Here is a 19,659-nt window from a genome sequence, read left to right on the forward strand (position 1 = left end):
GTGACATACTGTGTAATCTAATGGTTCTGAAATATTTTTATACTGTGAGAATTCATTTATTTACAGCAGCCATACCAGATACCAAATTCTAAAAAAATAATCTTGCAAGGTATACTTGATCCGCTAATTTGGTTTCTGACAACAGACTCAACAAAAGAGGAAGAAGCTGTCAGAATTCTTTTCTAAGTATTTCCATCTCCTTTTCAAAATCATGTGAAATATCACTGCTATTTTTATTATAGGTTCAATGATTAAGTATAATTTCTAGAATTTGTATTGCAAATGAGGAATTTTTGATAGCATAGGTAAATTTCACCATTTCTGATTTTAGAAGATTCTTCATATCATTCATTTTTGTCTAATTTAGATTTAGGGAAGGAAATGTTTAGTATCATTGTTGTTATTATTAAATCATTCTCTTATTTTCAGACAGAGACCCATTGTCATGTTGCACAGAGCTAGAGAAGCAACTGACAAAATCAGCATGAAGCTCTTACCCATGACTGGTGGGGTTTGTTTAGAATTTTGTCAGTATTTAGGTCTCTAGATGGTAGAGTGGAGAGAGGCTTAGAGCTGGAATCAGGAAGATCTGAATTCAAATTCTGCCTTAACTACATTCTAGCTCTATGTACTATCAATATCTTTTTTTCTCATCTGTAAAATAAGGGTGAACCAGGAACTTCCTCTTGGGGTTGTTGCAAAGTCAAAGTCAAAATAAGATATTTGTAAAGTACTTTGACAACCTTGAAGCACTGTCTAAATGCAAGCTATGAATGTCTTCACAGTTTTTTTCCACTTCATATGCCTTCCTAGTTTTCCTGCTTTTGTGGTCAACATCATCATCACCGATCATTTGCATTAGGTGAAATATTGTTATTTTCATTTTGAAAGGAATACTACTACTTTTAAATCCATATGTATCAAATGTATAATGACAATAATTTCAAATAGGGCCAGTCTCAAAATGTTTGACACTCCATTTATTTCTTCAGAATGGCAGCTTCATCCTTATGGCTCAGGGGTCAACCCAATCAGCAATATTAATAGAAGCCTATTTATCCATGTTCCAGGTTTCTTTTGAGGAATTTACAAACTTGAGGCACAATGAGTTCTGCTGTAATTACCTTGCTTTATTACTGCTAATCCTTCTCTCTTCCACACCTGGAGAGTTAAGTGGCACATTACATAGACCTCTGGGCCTAGAATCAGGAAGATCAGAGCTCTTATCTGGCCTAAGATACTTATTAGCTGTGTGACCTTGGACAAATCGTTTAACTTCTCTGCCTCAGTTTTCTCAACTGTTAAAAAAAAGAAAGGTGGTTGCGAATATCACCTACTTCTCAGGGTTGTTGTGAGAATCAAATGAATAATATTTATGAAACACTCACATAGTAGCACTGCATATAACTCATAGGAGATACTATATAAATAATTGTTTCCTTCCTCCCACCTTTACAAAAATGAAGGTTGGTTTGAGCTTGTTATTGTTACTGTTATTACTATGATTTTTGCTCTTTCTATTTGGCTTTTATGGCTTAGTAACTTAACTCCTAGATGAAAGTATACCTCTTTAGGTTATAAGAATTCTGACTTTGGAAGAACCAAACACAATCAAGTACCCATAATGTTTCAAGTAGATAACTCACTAGGTCGAGCTAGTGTTAGTTACATACCTTCCAGAGTATATGTCAAAGAGGTAAATCCAGCCCACCTTGTCTTCCCCATCCTCTGCTGTGTTTTCCAGTCAGGATGGAGAGTACAATAATCAAGCAACATTATTGGGTCAGTGATAATTTTAGAATCATTTGCAAATATCTATATTAATAAAGAAGAGAGGGGCAGCTATGTAGCACAGTGAGTAAAGCGCTGGCCCCAGAGTCAGGAGGACCCAAGTTCAGTTCCTGCCTCAGACACTTAACACCCACCCACACACACACACACACACCTCTCCCCACACACACACACACACACACAACTAGCCGTGTAACCTTGGGCAAGTTACTTAACCCCAATTGCCCTCCAAAAGGCAAAATAATAATAATAATAATAATAATAATAATAAAGAAGAGAACAGGAAGACCAGCTTTGATCAGCAACTCACTCTATCCAAGTACTTTTCTATCTCTTCTTCCAGCAACAGTTGCTCCTGGCATTTCATGGTCTGGTGGTAGACAGGCTTGGCAAGGCAATATGTGTAAATAGTCAAGCTATTCTCTTTTCAACTTGCTCTTTAAAATTAAAGCAGGTATCCAAGGGCATAGATATTATTCCAGAAAAGTGGACATTATCTCATCTTAGTCAATCAAACAACAAATATTAATTAAATACATATTATTAATTTCAACAAATATTTATTAAGCAACTATCGTATAAAGTAGTTAGAGACAGCTTAGTGTAAAGGTCTGACTTGGCATCAAGAAGATTTTGGTTACACACACTAACTATGAATTTGGGTAAATCTCTTCAGTATATTACTAGCAATATCATCTTATCATATAAGAGTAACAATAAAGCTTAGCATTTACGTGATGCTTATTTACTCCATTTGAGCTCCATGACAGGCTTGGAATATATTTGCTACTATTATTTACATTTTAGAGATGAGGAAACTTAGGATGGGAGCAGTCAAGTGGCTTGACCCTAGTTCCACAGAAAATAAGATTCTTGGGGCAGAGCTAAGATAGCTGAGTAAAAGCTGGAACTAACTTGAGCTTGTCCTCAATGACCTCAAATACCTATTAAAAATGACTCAAACAAATTTCAGAGCTGCAGAACCCACAAAATGACAGAATGAAATGTCTCCGGCTGAGGACAGCCTGGCAAACCTACAGAAAGGGTCTATTGCATCAGGCTGGGAGTGGAGCACAGTCCCATGTGGGTCATTCTGATGCAGACCAGGAGCACAGACCACCCAGAGCAGATACCAGGGGATCGAATCCCTGAAAGTTGTGGTGGTTTCCATACTTCTCAGCCCATAAATACCAAAAAGAAAGTAAAAGGTCAGTGGAGAAACTGTGTTGGACTGGGTGAAAGAAGAGCATGGGCTGACCCCTGACCGCAGCATGGCTGAGGTGGTGGCAGCTGCATCCAGAGCTCCAGGCCCACAGATGGTGGGGGGACCAAGAGACTGACCAGAGAGCAATTACAGAAATCTCTCTGCTGGTGCTGAGGTAGGATACTCTTGCTTTGTCCTGCTTGGATCTGGGTCACAGTCTTGGGTGGTGGTTCTGGGATAAGGAGTGTTAGCATGGCAGAGCTTGTTGAGGCTATGGAGAGGCAGTCTTCCTCACAGTTCTGAAGCATTTGCCTGAAAGAAGCTCTGACAACAGCTGCCCAAAACCCCAGAAATTTGGGACACAGAACTCTCTACTCTGGAAGCAGAGTTCTACCCTGGCAAAGAACTCAAAAGTCAAAAAATTGTCTGGCAAGATGACCAAACAGAGGTAGCAAATCAGACTATAGAATCCTAGCCTAATTCTAGAGTTCCTAGGTCAAGGAGAAAATATTACAAGCAGTCAGGAAGAAAAAATTTGAGTATTGTGGGAATACAATCAGGATAACAGAAAATCTACCAGCTTCTACATTAAGGAATCGAAGGGCATTGGAATATGATGTTCCAAAGGCCAAAGGAGCTAGGATTATAACCAAGAATCACATACACAGCAAAACTGAGTATAATATTTCAGGAGAAAATATGAACAGTCAATGAAATAGAGGACTTTCAAGCATTCTTGATGAAAAGACCAGAGCTAAACAGAAAATTTGACTTGCATATACAAGAAGCAAGAGAAGCATGAAAAGGTAAACATTAAAGAGAAATCATAAGGAACTTATTAAAGTTGAACTGTCTATATTCCTACATGTAAAGATGATATTTGTAACTCATGAGACTTTTCTCCAAATGAGGATGGTTGAAGGGAATCTATATGTATGTGTGTGTGCATGTTTGTGTGTATGTATATGTATATACATATACACACACATATGTGTGTGTTGGTGGGTGTATGTGTGTATTAGGAGAAAGAGAAAGGAAGAGATAGATTAGGGTAAACTATCTCACATAAAATAGGTAAGAGAAACCTATTACAATGGAGGGAAAGAGCAGGGAGGTGAAAGGGAATGAGTCAACCTTACTCTCGTTGGATTTGGCTTGAGGAGAGAATAATATACACACTAAATTCAGTATTTCACCCTACAGGAAAGAAAGAGGGAAGGGAATAAGAGGGGGGACAATAGAAGGGGGACAAAGTAGGGGAAGAGGTAGTCAGGAGCAAGCACTTTTGAGAAGGGTTAAAGGAGAAAATAGAATAAATGTGGGGGGTGGGATAGGATGGAGGGAAATATACTAAGTCTTACACAGCATTACTACTATGGAAATGTTTTGTGTAACTACACATGTATAACCTATATTGAATTGCTTGTCTTCTCAGTTGGGCTGGGTGAGGAGGGAAGAAGGGAGAGAATCTGGAACTCAAAGTTTTAAAAAGAAATGCTAAAAAAAATTGCTGTTAAATGAAACCAGAAAATAAGATATACAAACAATGGGATCTATAAATCCATTTTGCCCTACAAAAAGGGGTAAGGGAGTAAGGAGAAGGATGGGGGGTATATATGAGAGGGCAGACTGGGGGAAGGAGTAATCAGTATACTTGCCATCTTGGGGTGATGGGTAAGGGAGAGATGGGGAGAAAATTTGCACTCCAAATTTTGTGGAAATGAATGTTGCAAACTAAAAATAAATAAATAAATAAATTCTGAAGAAATGAAAAAGAAAATAAGATTCAGAAGCAGGATTTGAACTCAGATATTTCTGACTCCAACCCCAGCAATCTCTGCTACTTCCATTTCTCAGTGTTGCCAGACCACATCCTTTAAAAACAAAAACAAAAATGTGAGATACAGCAAGGACCTCATTAGTACAAACAATGAATACTCAGGAAGTGATCATGTTACATTAATTTTCACATAATATTTCCTTTGGGTTAGACCCCATGACCATATTTGATACATAATTATAACTTCAAAAGTTATAATTCCAAACAATTGAACATACTAATTAGGACTTAGACATAGTGGAGAAAGAGTCAACCTTGGCCTTAGAAATACCTGAGTTCAAGTCATTTCCCTGCCACATGATAGCTGCATGACCATGAGTAAGTCACTCCAACTCTTAGCATCCCAAGCAGCTTCTCTTAGTTTGCAAGTTTCAGAGAAGTTGTGGATTTGCTTTGATTCAAGAAATTTCAATACTGAAGCTTCCTCTTAGATGAAATCATTAGAAGTGTAAAAAAGGAAACATTGCAGCAATTGTTCTTAAATTTGTTCTGAAATCTAATTGGGGAAAATATATGTATATGGTTAGTTATAATTTAAGAGAGAATGAGATAAATGCAGAGAATCACACAGAGACAGGTAGATCTGGAAGACCTCAAGATCACCAAGTTTAACCTGTAAACCTAATAGAAATCTCCTCTACAACATGTTTGGCAACTAATCATTCAATTTCTGTTTGAAAACACACAGTGATCAGTTCCCTCTGTTCCTCTTTTTAGGTTCCTGATTTCACTTTTGGACAGGTCAAAATATTAGAATGTATACAGTGATGAAGCCTGCCATTTTGTGATATATAAATGCTGTTCCTAGTTCTACCTTCTTGGGTACAAATAATTTGTACAAATAGTACAAATTTAATCCCTGTTCTGCATTGACAACCCTTCAAATACTCAAAGACAATTATCCTTTCTTCTCTAAATACTTTCTTCTTTTTTTCTTTGGCCATTTTTCTTCATTTATTCACTTTTAAGGCTCCATACCCTATGGTCTCTGACTTGGTTCAGAAATGCTGGGCCCTGACAGAATGAAGAATCCTGGTGTCTGGTCAGTGGCTCAGAGGATTAGCCATGAGAGAGGACATGCTCTACCATTCCAAATCCAGCTGAAGCATCTTTCAAGGGCCCTATTCTCCCCCCATGAGAGGGAAAGTCAGAGCCCCTGCTCTATCTTCCTCAGAAGCTGCCCTTCCCACCTCTCCCTCTCTAGAGACCCCAATCCAGAATAGTCCCAAGCACCTCAAATCTCAGCCTTTACTTTGGTTACAGATTCACACACATTCAGGGGCCTTTTAGATCTTGTTGAAAGCAGCGATGTCAATACTCTGCACATAATCTTCGAACTTGGTGATCTCCTCCTCCAAGATGTCTGTACCCACCTTGTCATCCTCTACCACACACTGGATCTTCAACCCCACAGGCACCAGCTTGGAGCCTCCCCAGACCAGTCCATCCAGCTGTATGGAGCGGACACACTCCTCCAACTTTGCCATGTCTGTTTCATCATCCCAAGGCTTGACATCTAGGAGGATGGAAGACTTTGCAATCAGCCCTGGCTTCTTGGCCTTCTCTGCATATTTCCGAAGCCATTCTTCCCGAAGTTGGGCTGCTTCCTTGTCTTCTTCCTCGTCTTCGCTACCAAACAACTCAATATCATCATCCTCATCATCCTCTGCTGGGATGGCCGCCTTCTTAGTGGGTGATGTGGTGGGTAGCTCCACCTTCTGCACAGGGGATACATGCTGAGTCTGAGGAGCCAGAGAGTGGTGGGAGGGGGAGCATTTCTCCAGGGTAGACAGCTGGATTTCAGCCTTGGAGATGGTGAACTGTAGGTCCTGAATCACACTCCGAAAGCTCTGGTTCTCTGCCTCTGGATTGGAAATTCTAGTAACCAATTCACTATGATCCCCACTGGAACCACTGGTAGAGCTGGTGTTTTGCGCTTCAGGCCGGCGATTTCTGGATATTCTCCCTGGCTCTGGCAATGTCACGGAGGATGACACTGGCTCCGTTCTCCTGCTGGGAAGAGACAGGTACAGGACCATTCATCTGTTCATAGAACTTTCTCTCTGCATCATCATACTTGAATTTGTCAAACCAGATCTTCTCATGCACCAAGAAACTGGTTGCCATCTTCATTCCGTGAGAAGTGAGGACAGTAGCGAAAGGATAGTCCTAAAGCCAATCCGGTGGGAAGCAGCGGGTAAAGGGCTAAATATTTTCTTCTTTAGGCTAAATATACTTAATTCATTTAACTGAAATTATTCTCTCACTATCCTGGTTGGAATCCTTTTATGGCTTTCCATTGTTTTCAATGCCTTTCTAAAATGTGATATTCAAAACTTAATGTGTCATTCCAATCTTAAGAGAGCACTTCAGATATCCTAGGTCATCTCCAGTCATCCAGATCTATATCTTGCCATTGGGCCCAGATGACTCTGGAGGAGAAAATGAGTCTGGCGACTACACAGCCCCCCCTCCCTCAAATCCAATTCAATTGCAAGTCATGGCATTATCTTCCAAATGTCATGGTCTTCATGAATTAAGGGTAAACTACAAGTACAACCAGGCCAGAATAGAGTACTCTAGATGTAGTATTAGTCTATTACACCACTGTCATATCTCTCATACTGAATGGTACTCTTCTATTAATTCAGCCTGAATATGTATTAGTTCTTTGACCTAACATGTCAAATAGCTAATGCATAGTAAATGAGAATGTGCTAAAATTTCCAGTTATTTTTCTAAACATGCATTCTTTCTTTTAAACCATGTCTCCCCACTTCTACTTGTGTAGATGATCTTTTGAACCCAACATAAGACCTTCTTTTTATCCCTAATGAATATCATCTTATCATATTTGGCCTTGTGGAGGTCTTTTTTTTGGATCTTAATTATGTCATCTTATGTGTTAGTATCTATCTCTCTCTGCTTTATGTCTCCTTCTTATAATATATTGAATTTTTCAAGGTCAAGGTCAAGGAAAAATGACAAAGGAAACTCCACTATAGACCTCCCTCCAGGATTATGTCAATCCATTCAGTTCTACTCTGTGAGCTCAATGATTCAACCAATTCCAATTGCAATTCAACTGACTGTGCTGATATTTCTCTGTCTTGTCTGTTGAGATAACTTGAGAGAATCTGCCAAATCCGGGTACATGATTTCTTTAACATTTCTTTAATCTACTATTCTAAGAAACCCAGAAAAATGTAATGAGATTTTTATGGTGTGAATTCTTCCTGATGAAGCCATACTGAATCTTGGTGATCACTGTAAATATATAGTAACCAGTCTACAATAATTTATTTAATAATAATTATATACCCTTTAAAAATGTACATGTATTCAGCATCACAGACATTCACACTTAGCAATGAACAACATGGGTACCAAAAAATCCAGATTGAAATTATTTATTTAAATATTGTTTTCTATAGAAAAAAAAGGTAAAATAACCTATTATAAAATTAGTCAAAATAGAATTTCAATTTTTTCCCCATATACAAAAAGTATTTTCTAAAATGTCTTCTTGTAGTTGCTAGGTTTGGCCATCCTTATGTTTGTCTGAGTTTGTAATTCTGTTCAAAACTGTGTCTTATCTATCCTTTTTCTCACTCTCTTACCCTGATTAATTTTGTTTCCTAACAATAATTAAAGTCTTCTGCCACTATTGTGACTACTGCTGCTGCTGCTGCTGCTGCTACTACTACTACTACTACTACTACTACTACTACTACCACTACCACTACTACTACTACTATCATGGCCACCTTGGTTATGAGGTTTGTAAAAGTATAGTCTCTAACTATATATAATGGCCACAGCTTCCGCCTAGAAAGTGTCTTCCTTTAATGACACCAGTGTTAAAAAACTGGTTGCTATAGTTGCCAAAGTACAGGTAATTTCCACTACCTCAAAAATTGCTTCTATCATTGATAAATCTATTGTAGCCATATCTAACTTTGCCTGATTACTTACAAAACCATCTTGAGCACTAAAATTTCCATTATAGCCAAAGTTATTATTTCCAAGTTACTTCCAATAGTCACCACCAAAGTTCCTACAATCAATTCAATCTCTTTGACAAGATGAAGCATAAGCCATTTCTTGTTCAGGCAAGGATTTTCTCAATCTGCAGTTGTTGCCAATCACAGTATGGCATTTTTAAAAGGCAATTTTGTCCAAAGAGAATGGTTCTTTAAAGTCACAAAAGCAAAGTCCCTCTCCTTGCCACTGTTTTGGTTAGTGATAATCCCATCAATCTTCCTTACTGTTCAAAATAGTTTCATATGTGGTATTCTTCAGTGCCTTGATGTTTCTTAGACATCTCCTCATTTCCCATCCAGCTCTATGCATTTTGCCCTCCCGACTTCTCTACTATATACCCAGTAAAGTCATCATTGAGAAATCTTATTATCTTACAAGATCCAGTCAGCCTTTGTACTTTCACCTCCTTAGGACCTTCAGCCCCTCTGATTGAAGGGCAAAGTCAGGAACTCCACAATGAGACATTTCCTCATTTCCCAACCTGGTGCATTCATTTTGGATGTCTCTGATGTCTCTAACACTCTCCTTTTTGAGTTTTCTTTTGAGTATCTTCCCTCATTAGATTCTAAGCTCCTTGACGACAGGTATTCTGTTTTGTGTATAGGTATCCTCAACCTTTGGTACAGTGCCTGTACCATAGGCACTTAATATGCTTTAAAAAGAAAACTGTCTTCCTTAAGGCCTCCCAGAAAGATCTTTTCCATAATTACAGAGGCACCTGGGGCAGCCAGGTAGCACAGCGAGTAAGAGCACCGGCTCCAGTGTTGGGATGACCTGGAGATCGAATCCCGGGCTCAGACACTTAGCACCCACCCAGAAACACCTGGCCATGTAACCTTGAGCAAGTTACTTAACCCCAATTGCTTGGGGGGGGCAGGTGGCTCAGCGAGTAAGAGCACCAGCTCCAGTGCCGGGATGACCTGGGGATCAAATCCGGGCTCAGATACTCAGCACCACACCCAGAAATAAATGGCCACGTAACGTTGAGCAAGTTACTTAATTCCAATTGCTTTAAAAAAAAAAAAGAAAAAAAGCACCTGGTGTTTTTGAATCCTTTCTGGAAGTAATCTTTTTTTGTTTTCACAACTCTTCCATCCATGTTGTGAAGAGGACATCTTTCTCTTCCACTCTGGCATAGACAACAAAATATTTGCTATTCATATACTTCCTTATCAATCATTCTTTGCTCAAAATGACTACTTTGCCCCACATCTGTTGTTTTAATAGTCAAGCTTCTTATGAAGAGCTTTACCAGCTACTGGGACTTTTTGGGATAGTCTGATTTTAGAGATCCTTCTTCAACTGCATTGGAAACCATCCCTCCACTCCCCATCACCTTTTCTCCCTCTCCCAGGATTCAAGGGCAATCTAATCAATCTTCCTCCAGGGATCCTGTCATTTCTACTTCTAGTGGTTTCTCCCTAATGGGCAAAATCAGTTGCAGAAATAGTAGTTCCCATTTTTAAGAAGATGATTTTTCAATAGGAGAAAACTTTAAGAGAGATATGAGGCTGAAGAGATTAACTTTATCTGAAGGAAGGAATTTTAGAAGACATGCTATCTAATTTACGCTTTTAACATGAAGCTTAGAACTTCAATAGTGAATGTTGGTGTCACTTTGTTTTTGTTTTGTTTTGTTTTATTGTATTGATATAGTTTATTTCAGGCATAAAAACCTAAAGACAAGAGAGAGGAAAATAAGAACTGTGGAGAAAGAATTGCTCAGTTTAGGTAGAAGGTAGAACACAAAAAGTGGTTAGGTATAAGATAAAATTACGAATATAGGTTGGATCTAGATTTTGGAAGATTTTGAATGTCAGGAATAGGTATTTCTATTTTCCCTCCTTATTTATTGGAGAGATACTGAAGGTTTGTAAGTTGAGCAGTGACCATGCAGTCTGAGCAAGGAGTGTACTGGAAGAACCCATATTGCTTTATCAAGAACAAGTCATGCCAGGCTTCTCCCATTCCTTTTTGATTTTTTTGTTTTGTGTTGGCCAGAGTCATGTTTGTCCTTCATTTTTGAAAAGGGCCATGGCATCAGGGAAATGATGACATGACTTGCAGTTGATTTTGATTTGAATGAGGATGGGGTGTGCAAGGTCACTAGCCTCACTTTCTCCTCCAGAGCTATCTGGATCCAGTGACCAGATATTCATCAGTATGACTGGAGATGACTCACTATGCAATGGGAGACCCTGGCCCTTTTAGGCTAAGGCCTTTTCATGAACTCACCTAGAGTGAGGTAACACTCATTCAGTGGCATCTTTAAGAAGTGAGTCAATAGGGGCAGGTAGGTGGTGCAGGGAATAGAGTGCTGGCCCTGGAGTCAGGAGGACCTAAGTTCAAATCTGGCCTCAGACACTTATCACAAAAACTAACCGTGTGAACTTGGGCAAGTCACTTAACCCCAATTGCCCGCCAAAGAAAAAAAAGGAAAAAAAAAGAAGTGAGTCAATGGATAGCCCCTTTAATGAGGAAAAAAAGAAAAGGAAAAATATTAGGCCAGGAGGGGAAGGCCATCTGGATTGTTGTTCCAAGGTTATCAATGACATTTACTCTATGCCAAAATATAGTCATTAAGTGGAGCTTGGGCAGGGACCTATTATGGTGCAACCTATGGGCCTCAGAGTGAATTGGGTGTAAGGTTTTGTGAAAAGAAAGAAAGAAAGAAAGAAAGAAAGAAAGAAAGAAAGAAAGAAAGAAAGAAAGAAAGAAAGAAAGAAAGAAAGAAAGAAAGAGAAGGAAGAAAGGAGAGAGAGAGGAAGGAAGGAAGGAGAGAGAGAGAGAGGAAGGAAGGAAGGAAGGAAGGAAGGAAGGAAGGAAGGAAGGAAGGAAGGAAGTCCAGTAAATTCCAAGTCAATTGGGCAGCTTCTGGATATCAAAATCTGCTTTCCCTTGGAGAGGAGAAGGGAAGAGATGGAGAGGGAGAGGACTCAGCATCTAGGATATGAAAGGAATTGTATAGGCATTTATCCCTGGATTACACTATTTCATTTGATAAACTCTCTCAGACTGTGCATATGGACAATATAGAGAAATAACAGTACAGTTTGGTAAATTTGGAACTCTTTGAATGACTGGACATAAATAGTAGTTTTGAATGGTGTGCAGTATAGAATGAAAAAAATGAAATACTGAGAGATATTATAAGGGACCCTGAAAAGGAGAAATTAGGAAAATGGAAGAGCATCATTTAGGAAACTAGTCAAATAAGTTAATTGCATAAATCTAAATGAGAATGAATTAGAGTGACATCAAGTATGAATAGAGAAGAGGAGATGTATGTGGGAGATAATACCAAGGGGGAAGAGACATTCTTGATGCCTGGAAACAGTGTAGACAATTGGGAAACAGTGTAGACAATTGGGAAACAGTGTAGACAAGTGTCTAACAATTGTTAGACAGTGTAGACAATTGATCAAAGGCAGACTATATTGTCCCTATCCTTTGGTCCTTGCTTAAACTTCCCAATGAGGCCAATGGAGACAGATATTATTTCATTTTATAGACTGAAAACAGACTCACAAGTGACTAAAGCATTTAATCCAAGACTTATGTCATTTTCAGGATTTTTTGTTTGTTTAGTTGTTTTTCAGTTGTGATCAGTTCTTTTTGACCCCTTTTTTCTTGGCAAAGATATTGAAATGGTTTTCCATTTTCTTTTCCATCTCATTTTTTCAGATGAGGAAACTGAGGCAAATAGGTTTAAGTGTCATACCGAGGAACACACACAGTCAGTAAGTAAGGCCAGATTTGCAGTAAGAAAGAGGCAACTTCCTGACTCCAGGACTGGTGCTCTATCCACTGTGCCACTTAGTTGCCTTCTTCTTTCAGTAGAGGAGCTAAATTTGAGCTTTTTCATGGCACAAAAATGGGTAAAGGACACTGAATTTAGAGTCAGATTCCTTGGATCCAAATCCTGACTTTGCCTCTCACTACATTGGTCACCATTGGTATTTCACTTAAAATGTTTTGGCTTTGCAGAAGCTCCCCCTTCTACAAAAGGAAGGGCTTAGAGTGATATAAACTCCAGGTCATTTTCAGTCCTAAATCTACAAATGTATCTACCTATCTATCTGTAATCTATTTATCTATCTATCTGTCATGCATATCTTTATAGATGATTGAATTTATAGATAAATAGACTGTCCATCTATAAACATATACATGCAATTATGTGATATTGCCTCTGGGGAACTTCATTCACCAATAAATTAGCAAGTCATCTGTAACCTCTCCCTATAGATGCATATGACATATACACATATACATATAAGCATACAACTATATTTACTTAGAGCATAAATATACACATAACATCTATTATGTATATACACATTAGTGAAGCAGCATAGAATTCTAGCTAAAAAGCCTGATGTAGAGTCAGTAAAACCTAAAGTCTCATCTTTGATTTGAAATTACTTTGTCACCCTGAGAGTTATTTAGCCTCTCAGTATCCCCAGAAAGCTCTGAAAGATTATCACAGATGAATTGCTGACTCACATGTAAAATGAATCCTACACTGGAGTTTCCCATCACTTAAATTCTATATTTGTTACCTTTTTATAAGAAGACTGATGGGTTTTTTGCTTGTTTGTTTGTTTTCCATAATCAGATTAATCTCATTGAATGTGTCTAAAAATATTTTGAACAAGTTTTAATTTTTAGCCAATTTAAAGTCATAGAATCACATAGTACTAAGTGATTCAAATATTAATTAACTGATAAGTCAGTAATTGTGAATTCTGTGATGAACTAGCACCTCAAAATGTCACCTGACTAATAAAGGTTGCAGACTGTAGTCAGTAGAATACAGGAAACCTTGACTCTATAGGCTTCCAGTTTCTGTTTATAAGTTTTGGGCTTCATATTTAAGGTAATATGTCAAAGAAAAGAGAGGCACTTATTCTAGACTCTTTCCCAATGCTTATTTTAGACCAGTACTCAAGCTCTTAGAAGGCAGTCAGGTGGTTCACTAAATAGAGTACTGAACTTTAAGTCAGGAAGACCTGAGTTTAAGTCTAGCCTCACTTACTAGCTGTGTAAGTCACTTAAACTCTGTTTGCCTTAACCCCCTGGAAAAGTGTAATGTTAATAGCATTTAAGATCTTCCCTGACCATTAATACACTTCACTGTGGAGTTCATTAAGGGAAACTTGTTTAGGGGAGGCTTGCTTGTAAGAAGGCTTTCACACCTTTTGCTAATTTCTAATTGGGCACTGAGTCATGAGGGTTGTGATGCCTTTTGGTTCTGAGAAGTGTATATATACTCTGAGTTGGTATTTTGCTTTGGGGACTCTCATGAGAAGGATCTTGTGATTCCTCGATCAAGATTTTGAGTGACCATATTTTCAGAGCTCCCCCAACTGCTCAAATGTATAACTCTCTTGATCCAGGGATGTATGTAAAGTGTATAGTTGATTCAAACAGTCAGAGCCCTGTCTGTCAGTCTTTATTTCTCTGCTTGTATTTTCTTTATATTTTCTCTTAAGTTCAGGGTGCTGACTTTTCCCTTGAACAAGTGAATGTAATTAAAAAGATTGTTGACCCCTTAAAAGCTATGTTTCCTAGTAAAGCAGATCTAAGTTCCTGTGCTAGCAGCCAACCTGGGAATGCCAGTGTTGTTGCCGCTATAAAAAGGAAATGGTAAACTACTCTACTATCCTTGCCAAGAAAGCCCAATGGACATTATGGTACACAGGATCACAAAGAATTGGACACAGCTGAATGACTGAACAATAAATCAAGCTCTTACTTAAACTCCACATTCAGTGGGCATGAGCAGATACCTGATCACTAGGGCTTGTTTGAAAAGGAGATCCTAATCTCAATCCCAAGAGATTTGGAAGGTTACTGAGATGTATTCTACTCCCCAAATGTTCTGACATTATGCAAATAACCCAAGATTTGTAGTTTGCCTATGTCTGTAAATGGTCCAGGAGATGTGGTGCAGTGAAACCACCATAACCCTTTCCAATACTTCTGTTTTCACTACATGTAATTTAGACCATCAAAATGGAGACATAAAAAAGCTGTACTGACCTTCTGGATCCCAAATGACTGGCTATGCTTGCTTTGTGTAAACAAAGCCACCAATTCCTGACTCTCAAACCAGTGCTAGGTTAGGCCTGAGGTTTTTAGGCTACATTATAAGACCTTTAGAAAGAGTTTTTTTTTTTTTTCCAGTTGTTTCTGGCCACCACTTCCCTCTGCTCTGGAGTCCCTCTGACAGCAATATGCTTGTTTACACATGCTTTTATGAGTTAAGATAAGAAAGCCTTGAGAAAACCCAAGGTATTATGAACACAATAGAACTGCTGATATTGTTTTGACTTTTCCCACTATTCTTGATATCATAGTTCTTTTGTTAATTTTTTTAAACATTGGAAGGTTTCCAATTGCATGTAAATTAGCATCACAATCTTATAAACATGTTTCTATTTATTGAATCTCAGGTCAAAGTAATTATACAACAAAGAACAGCAGTTTTCATACTAGAAGGCCTGTGTGCATGTAAATTGGGGCTTTTTTGCTAAAGACGTAATGAATACAATCTCAGGTTTCATGAGATGAATCCAAAAATGGGAAAACACAGAGAGAAATCTTATTATTCCAGACAGTCCTTTTTTAGATTTCTTTTTCCTATCCTCCTCTTCTATATTATGTTATCTAATGCTACAAGTAAAAGAGAGAGAAAAATCTGGTGTGGTGATCCCTTCCCTCTACCCCAAGCATAAGAAGAGAGCATTGAATGTGGTACCAAAAGACCTAGGGTTATGATGGTCTCTCATTGGGCAACAATATTTCAATCAGTGAGACAGTAAACATCCATGAATTATCTATGAGGTTACCAGGCACTCTGTTAAATACTGGGAATATACATACACACATAATTATATGTGTATGTACATGTATATGCCATGTGTATATTTGCATATATACATGTATGTGAAATGCATGTTTGTGTGTGCACATGCATTCTTTTGTAGTGAATAGAATGCTGGACCTGGAGTTCACATCTCTTTTGATTACTGTGGGACCCCTGAAAAATTTAATCTCTCTCTAAGCTTCCTTTATTGCATCTCTAAATTCAGAATAATAATCCTTTTGGTACCTACCTTATAGGGTTGTTGCGAGGGTAAATTAGATCATGCATATAAATTAAATATTAAATAACTATATAAATTTTTATTATTGATGCTTACTAACTGTGACTTTAGACAAGGTATTTAATCCCTTTGAGTCAGAATTCTCTCCTTTGTAATGTATATATATATATATATATATATACATATATATGTATGCATTCATCTATTTCCTAAGGATTCTATAAAGTTTATATGATATATAATTAGATGATACAGATATAAATGATACAATTAGTTATACAGATAGAGAAGTATATTATTATTATTGCTGTTCATTGTTGTTATTTTTGTTATGATTTTATATATTTTTATTTGACCTGAGATGTCACTGGTATAGAAAATTCCTAGGGAGGAAACTTTCTCTAGCAATGCAAATCTGCAATTATTTGACAATTTATTTCCTGAGAGGTTTGCCTGAGACACCAAGAAGCTAAGTAATGCACCCAGGGTAATATAACCTGTACGTGTCAAAAGTAGGACATAAACTCAGTCTTCCTGACTCTAAAGACAGTAATCGAGAGGTTTATTATCCCAATGGTGGATTGATTACCAAGGAATCTTTTTTTTTCTCCCAAGCCAATCATTTCCAACTCTTAACACATTTATTTTTTGAGCATCTGAGAGCCTCATATTGAGTGCTACTACTTTTGTGGAAGGCAGGTTGGCTTAGTAGATAGAGATCTGGTCTCATAGTTAGAAAGACTTAGATCTGACACAAAATACTTGTGTGACTTTAGGCAAGTCACTCAATCTCTAAGGGATCTATGCAACTCTGTGAGACCATAAATTATAGAGAAGTGCTAGTCTGCATTGGTCATGGAGTTTTTCACTTGGGAACTCTGTATACCAAATGAAATAAGAAGTCCAGTGAGCATGTCCCTACTGATCCATGTACTTTCTACCTAAATCTGGAGTAAAAAGTAGAAAAGACAGTGCTCCTTAAAAAGGAACTGAAGGGGGTCTTTGGGGCAGCTAGTAGCACAGTAAATCAAGGACTGGTTCTGGAGTCAGAAAGACCTGAGTTAAAAACCTGTCTCAGATGGATGAATACTATGGATGACCCCAGGCAAGTCGCTTAACTTCTCTTTAACTCAATTTCCTCCTCTGTAAAATGGGGAAAATAATATCTCCTACCTCCCAGGGTTATTTTTTTTTTGGAGGGGAGGAAGGCAGGGCAATTGGGGTTAAGTTACTTACCCAAGGTCACATGGCTATTAAGTGTTAAGTGTCTGAGGCTGGATTTGAACTCAGGTCCTCCTAACTCCAGGACCTGTGCTCTATTCACTGTCCCACCTAGGCACTGCCTCCCAGGGTTATTTTGAAGAACAAATGAGATAATATTTGTAAAGCATTTATCACAGTTCCTATCATTTAGTAGATTGTAAAGTGCTTTTTTCTTTCTTTCCAGATTATCTCATATTTTTAGTGTAATGGGTAGAAAGTCAGCCTTGGAATCAGGGAGACTCAGATTCAATACTTGCCTCTGAAATATACTAGCTATGTGACCATAGAGGTGTCATAACTTCTCAAAGTCCCAGAAAAATGGCTGATACTAAGTTACAAATGAGTTCCTGATTTGCATTGATGGAGGGTGCCCCCCACCAGGAATTTCCTAAACTGATGAAATCAGAGGTACTAATCAAATGACAGGAAAAATAAAAGCCCACACACAGTAGAAAATAGTGAAATACTGAAGGAATGTGGAAAGAAATTAGGATGAGAACCTCTGAATTATGATAACTATGCTGATTTGGGGTGGACTGGAAGAGGTAGAGAACTGAGAGTTAAAATTAAGAGGCTCCTATATAGATTTCAAAAAATAGAATCTATGTTACAAAATTTCATATGTGTGTGACTAATTATAGTTCCTGGGTAGGAGGAAAGTAGTGCCATTAATGACACCTTTAAAAGGCAGGGTTTATTTGTTTGTTTTTGTTTGGGGATTTTTTTTTGTCTTTTGTTTTTGTAAGAGAAATTTCCACATCAACTTAGAAGCACAGTGGTGATGGGAAACCAAAAACTAGCAGCTGGTTGAATTAATATGTAAAGCATTAAGTTTTCATGAAATGTTTGGGCTTTATTTGTGGATAATTAACATGAAGTCTTCAGTGGGCATGACTCTTTTCTCAAATACCGCTAGCTTTATCACTTAATATTCATAATAAATATGCTGCAGTATGGAAATAGTCTCTCTGGAGGGCAGCAAGAAAATTAAACCACCAATCTAAGCTATCCAGGTCTGCAGCATAGCTCGTACCCTTCAGCAATCAGGGTTCAGTAAGCATGGAGGCTGACACACTGAACCTCAAGTAATAACACTGGCACTCCCAGGGAGCAAATAGGTCAGGAATGCTGGCTACATCTTGGAGCCCAGCCTACACTGGGCACATAATCCTGTACTTTCTCAGATCTTGCCTCAGGTTCTAACACCTGTCTTCAGACTCTAGGGTTCTTCACTAACGTTAACCTTTCCTCCTGCTCATTTTTCCTCATCTGAGGAGCTGCTGAAGCCTCCATGCATATTTCCTTCTGTTATTCAGCCTGTCTCTCTGGTTGAAGCTCAATACCTGTCCAGAGTGAATAAGATCATGCCTATTAATAAAGCAGGTATTTTTCATTCTCTCTTTAAAAATTTTTCTTTTTCTCCTCCTTTATCCTGAACCTAAAAAAAAAAATCACCAAACAAAATGGACCTTCCCGTATATATAGCAGAACATAAGAAGCAGATTGTTCATGAACCTACAATTCTGTTATGTAGAGCTGGCTTTTCTTTTTAAGTATGCAATATTCAATCTGTAGCTTTCAAAGTTATGCTAAAGCAGGTAATTTTCATATTTTCCATTTAAAATTTTCTTTCTTTTTTGTCATTCTGAATTTAACTAATAACAAATAAAATGGATCTTCCTGTTTATATGGAAGAGAAAAAAGTGGATCCTACATGAAACTACTAATCTCTATTATGTAAATCTTGCTTTTCTTTCAAAGTATATAATAAAGTCAACCTGTAATTTTCAAAGGTATCCTGCCACAAGTATTTTTCATGGCATCTGCCTTGAACAATTATTCTGGAGGACTGGAGAAATAACCAAGCAAAGGAAGTGAGTTTTATTCAACACAATTGGGGGGAAGGGGATAGCAAGGTGAAGGAGGTGGAGGAGACTAGCTGTAATAGCAAAACAAAGTCCCAGGAGTTGTGTGCTTTGTATTTTGGAACAAACTAAGGTTTAAGGAACTGATTTATTTATGTTTATTTGATTTCTTTTCAATATAACCTAAAAGCTCTTAGTGGAAACCATTTGTCTCAGTTATGGATAGATACAGCTGTTATAATTTACAGCTGAAGCAGGAGAAGTGAGGACAGGACTGCAAATAGAATTCTCAGTTGATGAAAATAGCAATGCACACAATAGGCTTGGAAAGAGTTTTCTTTTCCCCTATAGATTAGCTTTAAGAAAGGTCGATTAAGTCTCTAGCAGCAGATCTGGATCTAAGTTTGAAAAGTGCTAAGGAACTGGTCTAAGAAGAATTAACCTAAGCATCTGAGGTTCCCTTCCAAAGCATTTTTGCCAATTGAAATGGGTAATTGTCTTTTAGTCATAAAACAACCCAGACTATTTGGGGAGGACAAC

At 38.0% G+C, this 19,659-nt stretch overlaps 1 pseudogene; it reads right to left on the minus strand.

The window, feature by feature from the left end:
* Positions 1–5,765: 5,765 nt before the first annotated feature.
* On the minus strand, positions 5,766–7,003 carry LOC138175356 (elongation factor 1-delta-like; annotated as a pseudogene).
* Between the last annotated feature and the right edge of the window lie 12,656 nt (positions 7,004–19,659).

The sequence above is a fragment of the Petaurus breviceps genome, unplaced genomic scaffold, assembly GCF_028583685.1.
Source record: "Petaurus breviceps papuanus isolate PSGF00001 unplaced genomic scaffold, PetGlider_PUasm1.0 77, whole genome shotgun sequence".
In the NCBI taxonomy this organism is placed as follows: Eukaryota; Metazoa; Chordata; class Mammalia; order Diprotodontia; family Petauridae; genus Petaurus; species Petaurus breviceps.